Genomic DNA, 22546 nt, shown 5'->3' with positions numbered 1-22546 from the left:
GCATGTGCAGCTCCCAAAGGAGGGTTGCCACCAAATTCACAGAATTGTACACTGATGACCACAGGCCCATCACGGCATGTGCACACCCTCCAACATACACATATACCATACACACACAATAAAACAAAAATATATAAAATGGAAATACACCAAAAGCAATGCATAAACTATGCTCACTTAGCAACAAAATTTTGTATAACCTTGATTTCTAGCACTCCCTTTTTCCCAAACCTAAATGATGTCCCTCACAGGCCCACCTTATAATTTGGTTTACAAAAGAAAAATATTTAACTTTGAACTTGCTATCTATCTCTCTGAACAATAAACCCTCATCAGAAAAGCTTCTTATACTGAGTGGTCCTAACACATTACTACAACTGGGTAGTGTGCAAAGAGTCCTTGGAACACTCAGCCCTTAACGAAAAGTCTCCATGCAAGGCTTGGGGATATTCAGAGCCAAAGGTGGTAGGCAACTAAGGAATCCGCATTTTCCAGCCACTTCAGGACTGGCGCACATGTGCGCACAGAGACTGTCTGTGACCGAGGCTGTAACAGCATGCACAAGATCTGCAGAAGTTCAAACCAGACAGAATCTCAGCACAGAGAATGAGAAGTGGACAAAGAGTACAAAACTCACTGATAAGCTATTTGTAATTGGTAGCTGCTGGGAGAGGGAAAATCAGTTTTCAGCAACAGATTGACACTGGATACATCAAAATACACTGGAGTCAAGTGCTCAAACATAGTTACTAACACAAAATGGACTCCATGTCACTTTTTAAGTGAATTTTTGGCGTGTGTGTTTATATGTTTGTGTGTGTGTGTGTGTGTGTGTGTGTGTGTGTGTGTGTGTTAATACAGTCTAAATAGCCTCTTCCCAAAGTGTGGGGCAAGGCCAGCTGTCATATTTCTTAGGGAACAGCCTCTTCCATAGATAGCTAAAGAAGCTCAGCCTTTGCTATAGTAGACCCTGAAGGCAGAACTTTCTCTCCAGTGGTATAGTAAAAAATGTTTTTCCTATCTTGTCTCACCATTACACATTAAAAACATGTGCCTTAATAAGTTCCAAAAATACCAAGATAGAATGTAATTTGTTTCATTATTAATCATACCTTATTTAACTTAGATGATATTTAATGAAATGTCATATTTCAGACATCAGATTAATATTGAGAGGTATTGAGATGCAATGCGTGTATGGTAGAAAGACATATATTCAGGGAAGCCAGAAACCAGTGCATGCTTTGAATCTTCAGTGGTAAGGTAAGGTATGAGGATGTGATCCTCACATTTGGGATTGATGCCTTTATAGAGAGATCTAATAAGATCATTACTTTCCAGCACATAGTGATAAGCAAGAAGGTGGCCTTCATAGATAGGAGATGGATCCTCAACAGACATCGACTATTTGGCCACCTTGATTTTGGACTAATACAACTGCCTACAGATTACGGCAGCTTCCTGACTATGCCTTTTCTAGCTACATAACAGAAACTTATTGTTTATCCACACTGTCCTCTGTCCAACATCACCCAACACTGTCTCTACCCTCATATTAAAACTATATTTAGAATTAGTATTTTACTTTACAGAGTCCAATTTAAGCCAAAATTTTAGACCCATATGGATGTACTTATGATTTTAGTTCATTTCTATAAAATCCATGAATTAAAATGTTTTATAATATAAAACAAACATAGCCTTGTCTCTTTCTAATATTTTGAGAAACTGTTGTACTTAAGTACTAAATTTTACCCACTGCTTTATTGAATTAAAACACTCCCATCACAACATACATCCAATTACACTTGCATATATACTCCCTTCCCTCCAAATAGAAAAGGCTAGTATCTCAATGATGTCTCATTGATAATTACAGAAATAACACTAGCTTATAAGAGTTGATCAATACAGACTTCATTTCTTACCAGTTGTCACAAAAAAGAAACTCTAGGACCTGGGAAAGGAAAGGGTGAGAAGACAAAAAAAAATGGTGGTGCCTGACCACCTGGTGTTAGATGACCACCTGGTGTTAGATGACCAATTTTGTGTCTCATCCCTGGGGATGTCTGACTGTCCTTCTCTAGCCATCGTTAATTGCCTGTAGCTCTTTCTCCCGGGAAGCAGACTACTATAACAGTGGATAGGAGATGAACAAATACATTATATGCATGTATGAAATGCTGTAATCAAACCCATTGTTTTGTAAAGTTGATAAAGAGTAATAAAATTTTTAGAAAACATTATGAAAAAAAAGAAGGCTGAGTTCACTGTAATAAAAATATATGAAGCTGAAGAAAAAGAAAAGCAGTGATATCACACCCAGAATGATCATTTATAGTGGCTGTTAAAGCTCAATTGTTCCTCTTCCTCCCCTACAGTTCTATTTCAACTCTGGCCAAACCCTAGTTTAGTGGAAGTATTGCCTTCTATTACACTGCTTTCTTTTTGTCGGTTTAATATGCTTAGAATTTGTTTTGTGTCATTGATCGTGTATTTGTAAATATTTTATCAAGAGTTTTATCTGTACTTTTCAAAAGGCCTTGGGGGTTCCATGCCAATCAGTGTTCAGCCTAGTGATATTTATTTATTTATGAAAGGTATTGGAACAGTTAGAAGGGATGGGAATGGGGTTTATTCATTGATTACCTTACTGACTATTCATGGGCCGTGTCATGTACCTTTATGATCTACTTTCTAGAACTCCCACAACTCAAAGAGATTATATCTATCTTACAACAACAATGGAAACATCTAACAAATACAAGAAATTATTAAAAATTAATAATGATAAAATGGGAGAAATATAAATTACTGCAGATATGGTTGATAGTATTCTTGTGATCTTAGATCAATATGTATAAAGTACAGTTTACACATAAGAACTGAAAATTTTCTGATTCCGTCCATAATGTTAACTTGAAAAGAGACCATTTCCCTATTGGGCATGTGCTTCCTTTTAAACAAGTCCATATCATCAACAAAATAAAAATTTGGCTTAACTCAAGGCTAATATGGCAAACTAAGATCAAGTATATAGAGGTCAAAAAAAGTATCTAAAGGTCACTAATTATATGAATTACATTTATCCACTCACCTACATGACATTAGAAAATCAAAGATATTTGTAGTTACAATGGCAACTTCCAATTTTAAGAATAACTTGGCAAATATTGAACAATATATTCATTGCAATCATCATGATGTGTGGCAAGGAGAGAGAAAATTGTTCTTTAATAGCAAGTCTTCAGATGATGTCTCATTATCACTTTATATGTCATCCCATTGAGCCATTGAATGTATCATGAGAGGTACTTGTATTCCTTTTACAGAAAAGAAAACTGACATTCTTTTTTATTTTGGTATTGTGTTTTCTTTTTCTAATCACCCTATCCGAGTTTAGTAAATTCTATTTATTAGAACTGGGGATATAGCTTCATGGTAGAAGATATGCCTAACATGAATAAGACCCCTATGGAAAAATTATGCAATAAATTAAAGGCAGAGGCCACATTACTAGTTATAGCTATAGAACTTATTTTGTCTTTTGCACTGATTTCATTCTTTAATCACTAACTCACTGTAGACACCCAACATTTACCATTCACTGAGGTAACTGTTGGTCTAAAAAAAAAAAGTAAAGCATTTGGCAGGACCCTTTAGGCAATATAATAATTAAAAAAAACTCATATGTGGTTGGATCCCAAGGAGTATGCCTGAAGAAATGATTGAGGAGAGATCAATGAGTCTTCTATCTGTAGTTTTCTGGGACCATCAATTACTGATCACAGCACCTTTGGTCTTCTGTAAGAAGATAATACTCTTTGTACCTTTTGCTGTTTTTTTCACCTCTATTCTTGTCTCAGCAACATCACAATTTGTACCAATGTCAGTACTTTGGGAATATGACCATTTAGAGGCTTAGTCTAGCTCCAAATCATTGAAGATGTCTGACAGTACTAATCTTACTAACAAATATAAATTCTTTCTCAGTACTATTTTTTTTAATGTTTTACTGTTTACGTATGAATGCATTGTTTAAAAAATACCCTTCTGATGTCTTATTTCTCATATAGATCAATTCTATCTATCACAATTCTTTTGTGTACCCATTATAAACATGACACAGTTAAATACCAAACTAAACTGTATCTATTAAAATAATTGTTATTATAGAGCATGTACCATGCTCAGTTTCGGGTTTGAAGAATAAACTGAATTTCCATCACAAAACCTACCAGACCTGGAGATACAATTCCATGACAAAATCCTTGACCAGCATTGCCAGGGCTTGAGTTTCCAGTCCCTGTTTTTTTTAAAACAGAGTTAGAGCTTGTTGTCTTTAAAAGTCCATTTTACATACACAGCTTAAGTAAAGCCCAGATCACTCAGATAGTAAAATCAAATAAGGATCTAAATAAACAAACAAACAAATGAACAAACATGATAGACCAATGTTGCTGATAAGGAAGCATGCACATTGTCTTAAAACATTTGCAAACCAAATTCAGTAGCATATTAAAAAGAACACGTGTCATGATCATGCTAGCTTCATTCTGGTGGTGCAAGGAAGGTCTAACATGTTTTGTTTTGTTTTGTTTTTTTGAACTTTAAACAAAATTTTATTACACAAAGGTTGTTACATAATTGCATACTTCTCTATTCTCTCCACAGAAAGGCTGCTTCTGAACTTCTCATGTGGTGACACAGCACTACAATCCTGAACAGAACAGTAGAAATGCCTCAGTGATTTAAGTTGAAAGCAGGACACTGGTATATGGCTCTTGCATCCAGTATCAGGAATGTACAAATGTCTTTATTCAAAAATACAAAATAAATTATCTGTAGGCATGGACAATGACAGCAGTAAACCATTATATATTGTCAATGGAAACCAGTAACTGATGGTTACAGTGATCAGCCAGCCTTCTCTTCAGTCATTTTCTTCAGGTGACTTCTCTGAAGTTATCCGAGAGGAACCTGCCTTGAGCTTCCTGTCACAGTTCATTGATAAGGGCAAAGCACTATTCTAGGAATCAGAACATGACACCTCCCATAGCCCCTCCCATTCCACCCATTGCACCCATTCCAGGGTCCTTCTCTTCTTTAGGGATTTCTGTCACTACAGCTTCTGCTGTAGTTAGCAAGGAGGCCACCCCAGCAGCATCCAGTAAAGCAGTTCTTACAACCTTTGTTGGATCAATGATGCCCTTTTCCACCATGTTCACAAAATCTCCAAGCATAGCATCATAACCAACCTCTGAGGAACTCTGCAAAATCTTCTCAACTATCAAAGATCCTTCAACACCAGCATTCTTGGCAATAGTCATTGCAGGAATTTTGAGTGCTCTTTTAATAATTTCTATACCTATTTTCTGATCATTATTAGCAGGCTTTAGTGAAGCCAAGGCTGGGATGCACCGAAGCAGAGCGCAGCCCCCTCCCAGAACCATGCCTTCTTCAACAGCTGCTCTTGTAGCATTGAGAGCAGCTGTAACTCGTCGTTCTCATTCACTTCAACGTCACTTGTCCACCAACCTTCAGCACAGCTACTCCATCCGAAAGTTTAGCAAGGCGCTCGTTCAGCTTCTCCTTTTCATATTCACTAGTTGTGATTTCCAGCTTCTCAGTGATTTCTTGAATACGTTTTTCAATTTGAAAAGCATGGCATCATCTTTGGTGACAATGACCTCTCCAACTTTTCCTAAGTCATGAGCTTGAACATCTTCAAGATTTAGATTCAACCCCTCTTCTCCAAATACCGCACCACCAGTAGCAATTGCCATATCTTTAAGCTGGTTCTGCCTATTGTCCCCAAACCCTGGAGCTTTTACTGCTACAACCTGAAGACCAACTTTTAGCCTGTTCAAAACCAGTGTGCTTAAAGCTTCTCCATCAACATCTTCAGCAATTATAACCAAGGGCTTCCGATGGGCATTGGCAATTTCAAGAGCGGGTACAATGGACTGGACACTAGAAATCTTTTCACTCAGCAGAACATAGGCATCTTGGAATTCACATTTTTGACCTTTTGATGTGTTAATGAAATATATCCTCTATCAAACTTCATGCCTTCAATAATTTCTAATTCATCATTCAGGGTTTTCCCATTCTTTACTGTGATGACACCCTTTCTTCCAACCTTTTTCATTGCATCAGAAATGATGTTTGCAATGTCTTTGTCTCCATTTGCAGAAATTGTAGCAACCATGAGCAATTTCTTCAGGGGTTGTCACAGGCTTAGATTGTTTTGTAAGCTCAACAATTATAGCATCAACAGCCAACATCACACCTCTCCGGATTTCCACTGGATTAGCCCCTTTGCTGATCTTCTCAAAGCCCTCCTTGGCAATAGAACGTGCCAGAACAGTAGCAGTGGTGGTGCCATCCCCGGCCTCTTCATTTGTGTTATTGGCAACATCCTGAACAAGTTTAGCTCCAATATTTTTGTATTTATCCTTTAAATTAATCGATTTTGCAACAGTGACTCCATCTTTTGTTACTTTGGGACTTCCCCAACTCTCTTCAATAATCGCTGTTCTTCCCTTTGGCCCCATTGTAACAGCCACAGCGTCGGCTAAAAGGTCTACACCTTGAAGCATTAAGGCTCGAGCATCCGCACCAAATTTTACATCTTTGGCATAGGCCCGAGTTAGATGAGGAGCCAGTGCCCAGGACACTGGTCTTATCTGGCGAAGGACTGTGGGTAGTCGAAGCATTTTTGAGAGGCAGCGGTGGGAGAGCACTCAGCGAAGCAGGCCGTCGGCGGCAAGTGAGGGTAACATGTTTAAAATAATAGATTTAATGCAAATATAAATTGACTCAGTAACAGAAATTACATGAACAACAAATGCAGAAAGGCCTTCATAATAAATTATTCCTTCATAATAAAAAACCTAAAGAAGCTAGCTAGTAGTAGAAAAAACACCTTAACATAATAATGACTATATAAAAACCTATGGCAAAAGCAGTCCTAAATGTGGAAAAACTAAAAGCAGTGCCTATACAATTATGAACAAGTTTTATTCAAATCTCAATATGGCTGAGACTGTAGCCAGAGAGAGAGTGCAAGAGAAAGCAATTGAAGAAATCTACATCAAAAAGAAATTAAGCCCCTGCACAGATGCAACCCATGACAGTTCAGTCTCCTAGTGGGTTCCATAGTAATGGGAACAGGGACTGCTTCTGACATGAACTGATTGGCCTGCTCTTTGATCACCTCCCCCTGAGGTGAGAGCAGCTTTACCAGGCCACAGAAGAAGACAATGCAGCCAGTCCTGATGAGACCTAACAGACTAGGGTCAGAAGGAAGGAAAAGAAGACCTCCCCTACAAGTGGATTTGGGGAGGGGCATGCATAGAGAAGGAGGAGGAAGGGAAGGATTGGGAGGGGAGGAGAGAGGGAACTACAGGGGGGATACAAAGTAAATAAAATATAATTAATAAAAAAATTTAAAAAGAAATTAAGTTCATAATCTCAACATGTGGTATTATATTGTACTTAAAATTTTCAAAGTTCTGGTATGCCTCTGACTCTGTTGCCTGCTCTTCCGTATCTTTCTCCTGTTGGGTTCCCTTGCCTAGCGTTGATATGAAGGCTTTTGGCTTGTTTTATTATATCTTGTTTTGTGTTTGGTTATTGTTCTTGGAGGCCTGCTTTTTTCTTTTTTTTTTTCTGAAGAGAAACAGAAAGGAAGTGGATTTCAGGGAGGGGGAGTGTAAGGGAGTTGGAAGGGGTGGGAGGAGAAGAAACTATGGTTAAGATGTATTGCATTAGAAAAGAATCTATTTTCAATAAAAAAATGCCCAAATTACACCAAAAATCTCTTAGTTATGATAAACCCTTTCAGCAAAGTAGCATAATTAAAATTAATGCACAAAAGAAACAGCAAATTTTCTATATGACAAAGCTTTTTTTTTTGAAATGGGGAAAATAAGTCTCATTTATAATAGCTTAAAATATACCCAGGAATAAACTAAGGAAATAAAATTAAAGTTTTCGCTACCCTGAAAAAATTAAAATATTGACAAAAAATTCAATTGTAGATGGAAAGAACTATGATTACAGCTGTCAGGATTAATTTTGTTAAGAATAATTATGTTATTTAAAGAAATCAACAGATTTGTTGCAATGTCCATTAATGTCACAGTGAATTTTCTATATAGAATTAGTAAGTTCAAACCTAAAATTCATATTGAAACATAGAAGACTGACTGGGCAAAGTAATCCCAAACAGAATGATTAACCCTAAAGATGTCAGTATACCTCCTTTCAAATAGCAAATCAGACCATCAGTAGCAAAAATTAAAAAGCATTAGCACAAACACAAACACATAGACCAATAGGATAGAATTGAGGGCTGAGGAATAAAGTCACACAGTTACTTTTTTGTTGTTGTTGTTGTTTTACCAAAATCATAATTGGAGCAAAAATAACCTATTTAATAAATAGTACTGGAAGACTATATACCCGCATATACAGAATGAAACTGGACCCTGTTCCCTCTAGCAATTCAAAGGCGTTAGTGTAAGACCTGAGACTCGTCCACTCCTCGGGGAAAACTCCAACATGCAGGCATAGGCACGGGACTGCTGCAATATCTTCCACACCTCACAAAGTAGTAGCAAGAGCTGATAAATGAGATGACACGAAGTTTAAAGGCTTCTTAAGAGGACAGGAAATAATCATTAGAAATAATCATCAGATTGAAGGTAGAACAGAGCAAAACAATTTGTAATCACACATCAGAGTGGATAAAGAATTCAAAAAGAAAGATTAAAAGCTAGTTATCTCGGTTTAATGTTTATTCTTTGGTGGATGCAGTTGGTTTTCTATTTTCTCACGCTGGTCTCGGACTTTTGGACTCAAATGGTTTTTCTGCTTCATATTTTCAATTAGCTAGAATTACAAGTGCATGCTTCCTTGCCTTCTTACAACAAAGATATATTCTGTTCTTTCACTGTGCAGTTCAGGAAGGCTTCAATCTTGTGATCCTTCTGCCTCACTCTCCCAATTGGTGGGATGATAGGTGTGTTTATCACTGCCTCTTTAAATCCAAATAGGTTTGAAACTGCCTGACTGGTGTTGAAGGAATTTCCTAACATGCATACAGAACTCAATAGCCATACTGAAGCTTTTCTTGGTCTTCTGTGCCAAAAATAAATAAATAAATAAATAAATAAATAAATAAATAAATAAACCAACAGCCAAGAAAAACTGTATAATCAGCTGACAATAAATCTGTATAATCATCTGACAATCTAATAAACACAACAAAAAATGTAGAGGATATAGAGTAAATTCAGTATAGTCACTGCACGAACAGTTGCAGCAAGGGATTAACCTACATGCCCCAAGGATAAAAACATGATTTCCAGACTTCAGACATTTTATTAACTAGAGTGGATAGTTTTCAAAAAATATCAAAACAGACATAATGCCACACAACCAAAAGAGCCATGTGTATGCACAAAAGTAGGCAAATGAAAGAGATCCTGAGGCCAACCAAATACTGGGCACTCAGATTCTAAACTTTCAGTGATTTAGCTATGTTCAAACATCATATCTAAATAACGAAGAAAAAAAGTACAGTTTTCTAAATCAACATTGATAAGTAAATTGGATGTTTGAAAATAACCAAGTAGAAATTAAAAAGCTGAAAAATAAAATGACTATTTGAAATGTCTACTGGAAAGTACTTAATAGTATATTTAAGTATGCAAGGAAAAGAATTGGGGGGGGGTGTTAAGAGGTGAATTAAATCTTATTTACCAGCCTGCCAAAAGAAGATAAGAAGGAAAGAATTAAGAAAGATTTAAAGAGCTTCGGGGAACTGGTCAACCCTCCAAGTGCTCCAGTGTGTGTCTATGGCTGTCTGTGGAGAGAAGAAAATAATAAGTGAAAATAAAAAGTGCTAGAGACTCATACTCCAACCAAGTACCAGGCATGGAGATAACCTAGAACCCCTGCACAGATGTAGCCCAGGGCAGTTTAGTGTTCAACTGGGTTACATAGTAATGGGAAGAGGGACTGCCTCTGACATAATCTGATTGGCCTGCTCTTTGATTACCTCCCCCTGAGGGGGGAGCAGCCTTACCAGGCCACAGAAGATGACAATGCAGCCACTCCTGGTGTGATCTGATAGACTAAGATCAGAAGGAAGGAGAGGAGGGCATCCCCTATCAGTGGACTTGGGAGGGGCCTGTGTGAAGAAGGGGGAGGGAGGGTGGGACTGGGAGGGGAGGAGGAAGGGGCTTATGGGGGGATACAAAGTGAATAAAGTGTAATTAATAAAATAAAATAAAGTGCTTGAAAAGGTAATGGATATTTTTTAAGTTTGATGAAATTCATTGCATCAAAGATGTTCAACCAAAAATAATAATAATAATAATGCTAACTTAAAATGACCCACATTGTGCAAAAGCACATTATAATCACATCACCAAGAAAACAAAGGGAAAGGCTGAGAAGATGGCTTAGAGCGTACAGTATTTCCTGTATAAGCATGAATACTGGATTCAGATCCCCTGCATGCACATAAAAAGGCCTGTGGTAGTGTGAGCCAAGCACGAGGCATGGCAGAGAATAGCTGAGCATTAGCCCCTGCTGGCCACCACTTAGCTGAAAGGGTTTAGTGAGAAGAGTTATTTTAGGGAATGAGAGAGAGAGAGAAGAGAGAGAAAGAGATTGAAAGGAGGAATTGAATATAGACTTGTATATATTTGCACATTATGTTAACGAGACACAGACTAGAGTCATTTGGGAGAAGTAAGCCTCAGGGGAGAAAATGTGCCTACCAGCCTGGCCTGTCAGCAAATCTGTCAGGCATTTTCCTGATTAGTGAATGATGGAGGAGGGACCAGCTCACCATGGTGATGCCAGCCCTGGGCAGGTGGTCCTGAACTTTGTAGGAAAGCAGGCTGAACAAGCTACGTAGAACAAGTCAGTAAGCAGTGTTCCTTCATGGCTTCTGTTTCAGTTCCTGCCTCTGACTTCACTCAGTGATGAACTGTGATTTGTGGGGTGAAATAAGCTGCCCCCGCCAGTTGATTTTGATCATGGTGTTTTATCATAGCAATAGAAACTCCAGGAAAGATACGTATACTATACATACACACAGGCACAGAGACAAATGGAGAATTGTAAAAACAGCAAACGTGAAGCTACTCACCATGCTGAAGAGGTCTTCAGTAGCTGTAAATAATATTTGACCTTCAGAAATTGTGGAGGGCCTAAGCAATGCTGAAATAATAGGAAAGCAATAACAAAGCAAAGCTTTGTTAATGGAGAATTCTATACTCAGTGTGATTCACAAAATTCAAAACACACTACTGATACAAATACTTAATAAACCAGGAAAGACAGATTTTGGGTTTCACCTGTTTGCTTTTTATAAGATATGTTCTGAGGAATACATCATCAGGAGATGTCCTCTTTATGAAGCATGGTAGAGCATGATTGCATACATTAAGATGGGTGAACTATCTCTCAGCAATATGATTGTTATCTTGAGTGTATTAACCCATTTAAGTCTTTTAACAGTCTTTTGAAATGATACTGTCCACTAAAGTCACACAGTTACATAGTAGTACTGGTGGCACTTAAAACCAAATATAAACCACTCAAGCTATTTTCTTGAACAATTGACATCTATACTACAGACTTCACATGCAACATCTTGCTTTAATTTCATAACAACCTGAAAAGCAAACAGATGAACAGAAGACTCACTTCTCCTGTATTGATGAGACAGTCGAGATTCAGAGACCTTAAAGTTATTTTTTCAAGATGGTCAGTTGTTAAGCTACGTAATAGGTTACAAACCAAGTTCTAATCCCAGAATTAGAGCCATGCTTCTCTTACAGGCTAGGTGATTCACTCTCCTAAACATAGCTAATGTTCACAGCTCCTTGGCGTGTGCATCTAGAGAATTTACACTCTAAGCAAGATGCTTGCTCTGGGCTATATGAATCATGGACTCACGGAACCCGCTGCACCCACCCACTGCTTTAATCATAGAAGACTATGTGTTATAATTTAGAGGTTGTGAAAGAACCTTGGTCACAGGGTGTCTTGGAGATGAACAAAACAGGGTTGCCTCCTGAAGTGCCTTTTGCATGGAGTGGGACCCCAATAAGTCAGGAGGGAACAACCAGAGGGCTGTAGCCTAACTTAAACAAATGGTTTGTGTCTATCTCTCTACCTTCTACCTGACAGCACTAACCATGTATCATTATAGGAGCAAAGGACACAGTAAAAATTCAAATAAGGAAGATATACCTCTGGCACAGGAAAAATAACAGAATTATCCTGGTGGCTCTTAAACAAAATACAGCCATGGGAGGACGTTCCTCCTGAATTCATTTTCTTTAGCTTTCAGAGATTCTTCATAATGCCCTGACCACCGCCTTCTCATTCTCCTGATAGCCCTGCCCACTGGGAGAGGGGTCACTAAATGCTCTTATGGAATGTTTCATTGAGAAGCCTACACTTTCAGTAATACATTTGCCAACAACATTAAGAAACTTGAGATACAGCATGTGCTCTTGAAGTTGTGGCTTAATAGCGATCATTTCCATTTGAATTTGAGATAATTACTTGGAAAAACGCAGAGTCTCTTGCTTTCCATACTTTAGGCCACTGCTGGTCTAAAATTAGAAATATTAAGCAACGTGTTCCACCTTTTCAAATGGAACCAAAGCAAACAAAATATTTCTATATCTTTTTACTTGGGGTCATAACAGAGCATACAAGTTCCAAAATTCATCGTGGTCCTGAACCTTTCTGTTTGCAAAATTGCTGCATCATTTTGTTTGTTTGCTTGTTCACTTTGAGATAGTGTCTTACTATATAGACCTGGGTGGCCTGGAACTTGATCTGTACATGAAGCTGTCCTTGACTGCATAGAAATTCACCTGACTATCTCAGGAGAGCTGAGACTAACAGTGAACTCCATCAAGGCTAGCTAAGTACCATTTTGGAAAGGGTATTTAGGGCATTCATAGAGCCTATGTGTCAGGCAGGATGCTCAGGTTTGGGCTCATGGCTTAAAGGATCAAATCTTGTATATGTGGAGAAACTGGGATTTTCAGGTCCTGCCCATGGAAATTAGCAAGGAGGAAGGCTGAGACTCGGCATTCTTTAGTTCCAAACTAAGGCACCAATAAAACTTCCACACACTCAGAAACTTAGCACTTACTATCACTATGAGGAAGCACTTACTATTACTCTTGAGTAAGTGTTTTATCCTTATTTTCTATGTGACGGAACTGAGGCTGACAGAGGTTAAAATTCTTGCATCAATTTCCCAAGCTAATAGCTGACAAAACCATATTCTGATTAACTGACTGATGTCAAAGTTTCTCAATCAGATCATACATCAAACTAAGTTATCAGAGCCTCAACTCCTTTCATTGGTATTTAGGAAAACTAATTTTGAAAAGTACCGAATGCAGCTGTCTTACATGTGGCTGGTGTTTCTGTTTTCCCTCAGCAAAAGACATTTAGCCGAGGAGGCACATTGTATTTGCAACAAAATTGCCTTGATGCGTTTGGCGTTTGTGTATAGAGAGACTACTGATTTTCATGTATTAATTTTGGATCCTACTGCTTTGCTGAATGCCTTTATCTCGTCAAACATTTTGTTGTTTGTTATTTGTTTGTTTGTTTGTTTTGTTTGTCAAGACAGTGTTTCTCTACATAGTCTTGAATGTCCTGGACTTCCTTTGTAGACCAGGCTGGTCTTGAATTCACAGAGATCTGCATGTCTCTGCCTTCCCAAGTGCTGGGAATACAGACATGACCCACTGCATCACGCTAATCTGGCCAATCTTTAGAATTTTTTTATATGCAGAATCCTATCATGGGCAAATAAGAATACTTTCTCCTTTCCTACCTCTGCACTTTCTGTTGTTTCTTTTTCTCTTAACATCCAGTTTAATTCCATTATTGTAAGACATAAGACAGGATGTGATTTCATTTTCTTTATATTTGTTGAGAATTGTTTTGTGTCCTCATATGTAGTAGGTTTTGGATATGGTCCCATAAGCTTCTGAAAATAATGTGTATTCCTTAGTATTTAGGTGGAATAGTATAGTTTTCTATTTGATTTGTGTTATTCTCTGCCTTCAGGTTTTCTTTCTTTTTTCTTTCTTTTTTTCTTTCTTTTTTTTTTCAGAATGATATGTGTATAGGTGAGAGTGGATTTAGGAAACCATCACTATCACTGTACTGGGTTCAATCTGCGTTTCAGTCTTTATATATTATAGTGCTTATTTTATGAAATTAGGAATGCCTGTGTTTAGTGCACATATGTGTAGAATTATAATATCCTGTTGGCAGATATTTTTCCTTTAATGAGTAGAAAGTTTCCGTCCCTATCCCTCTGATGCAGACTTTTGTTTGAGGTTTATTTTACCAGATATTTGAATAGCCATATTGGCTTATTTTGTAGTTTCATTTGATTGAAATACCCTTCACACTCTTTTACCCCAACATGGTATCTATGCTATTGACGGTGATGTCTGGTTTTTTTACTCAAAACTTTTTTTCTGATTCAATCGGTTAGGCTGTGTCTCTTTATTTGTGAGTTGACACCATTAATATTGAGAATTTTTTCAATAAATGTTCTGAATTTGTAAGGGCAAAACCCACGTGCCCTGCACAAGGCAATTTCATGCTGACAAGGATCATACACCCTCTCACAAGGCTGTTTATCAGCTGTAGATTCCCACACTTGGAACTACAACAGAAACATGTTTACATAACATAACTAAAACTTCCACTACATATCCCTCTTTTTGTTAAAAAAGGGATTTTTCTTTAACATTAATAAATTATATGTAATAACTATGAAAATTATAAAACTAGAACTTTACCTCATATTTTAAAGAACTGCTTATGTACAATACATTAAACAGTAGTTAAATAAAATAATCTTAAATATCAATATGCAATAATTTAAACAATAGTTAAACAAAATAACCTTAAATTTCTTTCAATATGCAAAAATTAATAAATGAGAAAAAAGAAACACATTTAATGAAAAAATAAAAGCCACAGCATGTTGAAAGTGAAAAATATAATAGACAAAATAACCTTAAATTTTAACATACAATAATTTAAACAATAGTTAAACAAAATAACCTTAAATTTTGTACAATAAATTAGACAACAAACAAAAAAACTTAAATTTCTATCAATATACAATAATCCATACCAATGTCATCCTATATATCCTATATTCCCCCCTTCTTTTTTAAATGGTTCTATTTTCCCTCCATTTCCCCATCAGTAGATAAGAGAGAAACATAAGAGAAAAAGAAAAAGAGCGGAGAAAGAAAGCCCTAAATTTAACCTTTACTTTGTTTCGTCCTGGACCATAGCCAATAACAACTTATAACCACTCTAGAGGACAGCTAACATCCACAACACATCAAACAACCAAAAACACCCACCCCACCTCTTGGGATTGGGGAATCATATTTTTTAAACTACTTATTTATGTCTGGGGGCAAAGACGTCTTTTGGGTAACCTATAAAAGTCAGAATATTGGGCACATCCTGGGAAGGGTAGCTGTATCATTTTCTGTACAGTCTCTGTGGGACTGATCATTTGGACTAGCCCCTTTGAAGCTTTTTTAATAAACTGTATACATTTGCTTTTCAGATATTTGTTATTAATTTCTCCCAAGTAGTTACTACAAGCTTTTTGCCAATCTTCACTGATTACTCACAATAACATAATCTCAACATTAGTAAGAGTTACTCCATTTTTGGCCATATCTGCTCCTGACAATGTAAACATTCTTATTCTACCTTTTATAATAAATTCAGAAATCACTTCTCTGTATGTTTTCAATTTTTTACCTGTCTATGTGCTAAGAAAATCTTTTCCACAATACCATCTTCCTCTTGCACAATAAGCCCAGTAGGAGAATGAGTAGAAGGCAAAATGACTGAAATACAATCAAGCTGAGAATCAGTTCTATCCACATATGCATCTTGCAGTCTTTATTCTACGAGAGTTAACTCTTTTTGAGCCTCAGCTGTTTGACATCTGGGACTGTTTAAATCCGAATCTCCTCATAATGTTTAAAACAAATTACTTAACTCATAAATACTTATTCCAGTTGTAGGCCTCAACCAGTTATTATCTCCCATTAATTTTCGAAAATCATTAAGAGTCTGCAATTGGTCCCTACAGATCTGTACCTTTTGTGGTCAAATTTTTGTTGACTTGTTTTATAACCCATATAGCTAATTGAATCTCCTCTTTTAATTTTTTTCTGGAGCAATTTGTAACCCCCAGCATAGCAGAATTCTTTATGTTTCTTTAAACATTTTCTCTAAAATATATGCATCTGGATAGGCCAACAAAATATCATCCATGTAATAATAAATGATGTACTGAGGAAATTGCCTACAAATTATCTCTAACAGTTGTTACAGAAAATAATGACATAAATTTGGACTATTTAACATTCCCTGTGCAAGGACCTACCAATTGCATCTCTTCATTGGACCACTGTTGTTCAGAGCAGACACTGAGAAACCAAACTTTTCCTTATCCTGCTCATGCAAGGGTACTCTGAAAAAGCAATCTTTCAAATCAATTTTTAATTACAGGCCATGATCTAGGTAAAAAAGAAGGTAAAGAAATTCCTCAATGTAAAAAGCCCATTGGTTGAATTACTCTAATTACTCTACACTGCTCTTAAATCCATTATCATCTTCCATTTTCCTGATTTCTTGGTTTTACAACAAACATGGGGCTATTCCATGGGTTGATACACTCATCTCTGTGTTGAGCCTCTAGCTGCTCTTGTACCAGTTGTTCAAGTGCCTGCAATTTTTGTTGTTGTTGTTGTCATTGGCCACAGCTCTTGCCACAATGGTCAGTTTGACATCCATTTTAAGGGTAAGGCTATTGGTATTTGAGCAATAGCTCCTGTAATAAATTTGGAAACGCAATCCCTGTCATGTCTTGTGTTAGGACTATGGGCACAAATTGTGATTGTTCTTGAATACATGTATCAATACCTTCTCCAGGAGAATCTACCACCTCACACCTAATTTAATCATTGGTTGTTTCTGGGATTGCAGGAATATTAATTTGAGTACTCCATTGTTGTAAAAGATAGACTTCTCACAAATTTCTGAGATGTCAGCCACGTACAGTCTCAACTTCCTTGTTTGCCTTTTTGGACTCATGCATTTAATCCACCATACACTTATTCTTATTTGAAATAATTTACGAAATTCAGAAGGCGTTTAAACCTTCTGAAGTGGCTGATCTAGATTCCAAGACTTTTGGGCAAGGATACTGATGTCAGATCCTGTATCTACAAAACCTTCTATTTCAGCAGCACTCATTGTAATATTAATTTGGGTCTCTGATCATTAACCATTGTTTGCCAGAACACATATTTTCCAGTACTCCCAAATGCCCTCTTTTTCTTACTGAGTGTCTTTGCCCTTGGTATAAGGAAACAGTAACAGCTGAGAAACTCTCTTCCCTGCATTAATTTACATCACCTTTACATATGCCATGATTTTAATTAATTCCTTGCAATCCCGATCTGTAATACCTGATGCACAATAAATCCTTAAGAAGTTAATCCACCTTTTCCCAAGATCATTCATATTGCCCTTGAAGGTAAAGGACCATAAACACCACTGGTTATTTTTAAACATTCAGTTTTGGGGGATAGTATAAAAGATTTATCTCTAGCCAGATCCAAAGCTACACTGCCTTCAATATATTAGCAAGAGTTATTTTTGGTTTTCCTGTTTGTTACCATACCACCTGGCTAACCAATATATATATATATATATATATATATATATATATATATATATATATATATTTAATTTATTACAATTTATTCACTTTGTACCCCAACTGTTGTCCCCTCCCTTTTCTCTTCCCAATCCCTCCCAACCTCCCTCTTCCTTTTTCACCAAGATATTTTACTGACTTTGGAGGTGTTCATCATCATGTCTTCCTTGTAGTGAGCTCCCTTTTTCTTTTATTGTTATTTTTATTTTATCTTTTTATTTTTTATTTTTATTAGTTACATTTTATTAACTCTGTATCCCAACTGTATCCCGCTCCCTCATTCCCTCCCCAACCCCACACTCCCTCCCTGGTCTCCTCCCTGCCCCTTTCCAAGTCCACTGATTGGGAAGGACCTCTTCCCCTTTCATCTGACCCTGTTTTATCAGGTATCTTCAGGACTGGCTGCAAAGTCCTCCTCTGTGGTCTAGCAGGACTGCTCCTCCCTCTGGGGTGGGGAGGTCAAAGCCTGCCATTGGGTTCCTGTCAGAAATAGTCCCTGGTCTCCTTACTATGAGAAATCAATTGGTTACTGAGCTACCATGGGCTTCATCTGAGCAGAGGTTCTAGGTTATATCCATACATGGTCCTTGGGGGAGTGTCAGTCTCAGAAAAGACTCCTGTGCCCAACTATATTTGGTCCTTGTGGAGCTCCTATCCTTTCCACGTCATACAAACTCCCCCTTCTTTCATATGGATCCCTGCACTCTGCTGAAGGTATGGTTATGAGTTTTAGTATCTGCTTTGATACACTGCTAGGTAGAGTGTTTCAGGTGCCCTCTGCGGTAGGCTCCTGTTCTGTTGTTTTCTCCTATGTCCAATGCACCTCCCATTTGTCTTTCTAAATGAGGATTGATCATTTTACTCCTGATCCTCTTTCTTGTTTATCTTCTTTAGGTGTATAGATTTCAGTATGTTTATCATATCTTATAGGTTAATATAAGTGAGTATATACCATGTTGTCTTTCTCCTTCTGGAATACCTCACTCAGAATGATCTTTTCTAGATCCCACCATTTGCCTGCAAATTTCATGATTTCCTCATTTTGGGGACCCTTCCTCCATTGCTAGTGGGAATGTAAACTGATACAACCACTTTGGAAGTCAATCTGGCACTTTCTCAGACAATTAGGAATAATGCTTCCTCAAGATCCAGCTATACCACTCCTAGGCATGTACCCAAAATTTACTCAAGTACACAACAAAGACATTTGCTCAAACATGTTTGTAGCAGCTTTATTTGTAATAGCCAGAACCTGGAAACAACCCAGATGTCCCTCAATGGAGGAATAGACACAGAAATTGTGGTATTTTTACACAATGGAATACTACCCTCTTCTTCTCTTTTGCCCCTCCCCAAGTCCACTGATAGAGGAGGTCTTCCTCCCCTTCCATTTGACCCTAGGCCATCAGGTCTCATCAGGTCTGGCTGTACTATCTTCCTCTGTGACCTAGTAAGGCTACTGCCCCCCTCAGGGTGAAGTGATCGAAGAGCCAGCCACTGAGTTCATGTCAGAGACAGCCCCTGTTCCCCTTACTAGGGTACCCACTTGGACACTGAGCTGACATGGGCTATATCAGTACATGGCTTCTAGGTTATCTCCATGCATGATCCTTGGTTGGATTATTAGTCTCAGAAAAGAACACTTGAACATATGTTTTTTGGTCTGTTGCTTTCATTGTGGAGCTCCTATCCTCTCCAGGTCCCACTATTTCCCCCTTCTTTCATAGAATTTGCTGCACTCTGCCCAAAGTTGGGTTATGAGTTTCAGCATCTGCTTTAATACCCTACTGGGTAGAGTCTTTCAGAGGCCCTCTGTGGTAGGCTCCTGTCTTGTTCCTTGTTTTCTTCCTCTTCCAATATCTATCCAGTTTTTCTTTCTGAACAAGGATTGAGCATGTTACTCAGGGTCCTCCTTCTTGCTTTGCTTCTTTAGGTAAACTGATTTTAATGTTATTATCCTATATTTTATGTCTAATATCCACTTATAAATGAGTATATACCATATGTGTCTTTCTGCTTCTGGGATACCTCACTCAGGATGATGTTTTCTAGATCCCAACATTTGCATGCAAATTTCATGATTGCTTTGTTTTTAATTGCTGAGTAGTATACCATTGTGTAAGTGTACCACTTTTTCCCAAGACTGCTACTGGACAATTTCTACATCCATTACTCAACTGAGGGACATCTGGGTTGTTTCCAGATTCTGGCTATTATTTTTGCTACAGACCCTCAAGCTGACAGGCCCCTCTGTTCATTTCCCAATGGCAAGAGGTTACCTTGTATGACCCTCTTGGATGTTGGACCTGCAATCCCAAGTCCAATGTTCTCCCTTTCCACAGAGGCTACAAAACCCTGAAAGTCTTGGCATGCCATTATAGCCAGAAACTGCTTGTTCTTTTCTACAAATACTGTATTTTTCAGTATTAATGTACCTGATATTTTGAGCTCTGAAAATTTTAATTTTAAAATTTCTTTGTAAATGTCCAAATTCAGTGCAATTAAAGCACCAGGTATGTTGTTTTCAGAGACCTCCTGCTTTGGCTTGTCCTATGAGATTGGCATGATGCTGCTGGGAGTCAATTATCAGTTGTTGTCCCTTATCCATTCAACGATTGGGCTTTCTCATACTCTTAATGTTCTAATTACTTTCTTACATTCAGTATTTGCATTCTCAAATGCCAAAATCTCTGTCAAACTCTGTCTGGTGTCAGGGTCTGATACAGCTTTATTTACAGCTGAACACCTTTCCCCACACTTTCCTAACCACGCTTTTCACTTCTCACATCTTAACCCGAAAACTCTCAAGTTGCACAGCACACTCTTCATTCCTTTCAAATATGCTATAATTGAGTGGCACTAACAGCTTTCCTACTTCATCCACTTTTTGTTTCTCAGACCCCCTCATACCTTCTCTTTACTTTTCTAATTTTTCAGTCATCCTTCCAACCTTTTCAAAAATAAAATACAGGAAGAAGACAAAACAAAAATAGAAAATCTCCTCTGGGAGCAAGGTGGATGAAAATCCTCTGGCACAAGAGGTTTTGCTGACGTCATGAAACCGTATTTCCATTCCTTTTTAACCTACTACCTCCTCTACAGCATTAGAAGCCTAGTTTCCCATTATGCTGCCCCATATGGGCACCACCAATAATCTTTGATTTTTAAAAGCTACTTTATTTGGAGTTCCTTACACCTATACCTTCCTTCCAACCCTCCACTACTCCAGCCCTAGGTAGGAGAGAAAAAAGGTTAATAGGGACAGGAGATGTAGATATCTTCAGATGTAGTTCCTTGGGGCTATTCCATGCTTCATCATCAGAATATCCAGCAGTCCAGCAAACCAGCAAATCAGAAAACCAGCAGCAGAACAAAGCAGCGAGCAATCTAGCAATAACAAAAGCATCAACAAGGACCATCACCAGCAGCAGCTGTATCAGCAGCAGCAGGAACAGCAGGGGCAGCAGCAAACTCCTTCAAGCTTTCTTAGAAGTGTTTCTCTCTAGAAGCATCTTGACATGAAGGAACACATTCTCTCTGTGTCTCTGTTTCTGTCTTCCTGTTTCTCTCTCTCTCTCTCTCTCTCTCTCTCTCTCTCTCTCTCTGTGTGTGTGTGTGTGTGTGTGTGAGTGTGTGTGTGTGTGTGTGTGTGTGTGTAACAGCTCCTATTAACACACAAAGTCCACACCAGTTTGTTTTTCCACTAGCCCAAAACCACACAGCCTGCACAAGGCAGTTCCCTGCTGACAAGGATCACACACCCTCTCATGAGGCTGTTTATCAGTTCTGGATTCCCGCATCCCACACTTGGGATTACAACAAAAATATATTTACATAACATAATCAAAACTTCTACTACATCAAATTTCTTTTTATTCCATATGCTCTTTTTTTGGGGGGAGGGTGTTAACCTTCTCTTCAGGCCTAAATATTCCTTTCATTAGCCTCTAAGAACTGGATTAGTAGTTATAAACTAGTCTGTTACACCTTTATTTTTTTCTTCAATTTTAGTAGGTAATTTTGCTGGATATAATACTTGGAGTTGACAGTTGCAGTCTTTCAGGACTTGTAATTCAGCTTCCTACACCCTCTGGCTTTAGCCTTCACAAAGCATATTGTGATGAAACCTGCTGCCTTTATCAGACTAGATTTTTTTTTCAAAAGGATTAAGGTTCTTTATTTCTAAGATCAATAATCTGAAACCAAGCACTTGAAGAAATTCTGTTTACTCTTCTAGTATGGTTGTCTTCCACATCTGATATGGACGACTATGATTCCACAGGCTCACAGATAAAGATGAGCAACCTAGGCAGCATGTGATCATCCTCCACTAAAATATCTGAATCCAGTCTTTTGTGATCTTCCTCAGTGTCACAGGATTTCATCATTTACCATCAACAGAAGGAGGCAAGTATCCCATGACTCCAAGGTCCGATAAAGCCTGCATTATCTGGGCATCAAACATTGAATATATCATTCCAACTTACCTCACCATCTAACATTACATGGAAGAAAGTAGGCATATTTGGTTGTCCGTACAAACAAGTCTTCTACTCTCAGACAGATCAGCCTCCATTGTGTGTCTCACCACCTACCGCAGAGCTCATACAACATCTTCTTTCAACTTATCTTGGGTTCTGATTGTGCTTCTTTGTTTACAATTATATCATGTGACTCTTCTCCGGGACACACAAATGTCTAGTTAAC

General features: G+C 37.9%; 1 pseudogene; it reads right to left on the bottom strand.

Moving 5' to 3' along the window:
- Positions 1–4789: 4789 nt before the first annotated feature.
- On the bottom strand, positions 4790–6756 carry LOC110566663 (60 kDa heat shock protein, mitochondrial-like; annotated as a pseudogene).
- Positions 6757–22546: the final 15790 nt, after the last annotated feature.

Source organism: Meriones unguiculatus, chromosome 1 (assembly GCF_030254825.1).
Source record: "Meriones unguiculatus strain TT.TT164.6M chromosome 1, Bangor_MerUng_6.1, whole genome shotgun sequence".
Classification (NCBI taxonomy): domain Eukaryota; kingdom Metazoa; phylum Chordata; class Mammalia; order Rodentia; family Muridae; genus Meriones; species Meriones unguiculatus.
The sequence above is the reverse complement of the archived record's forward strand: the minus strand, read 5'-3'. Positions and strand labels throughout refer to the sequence as shown.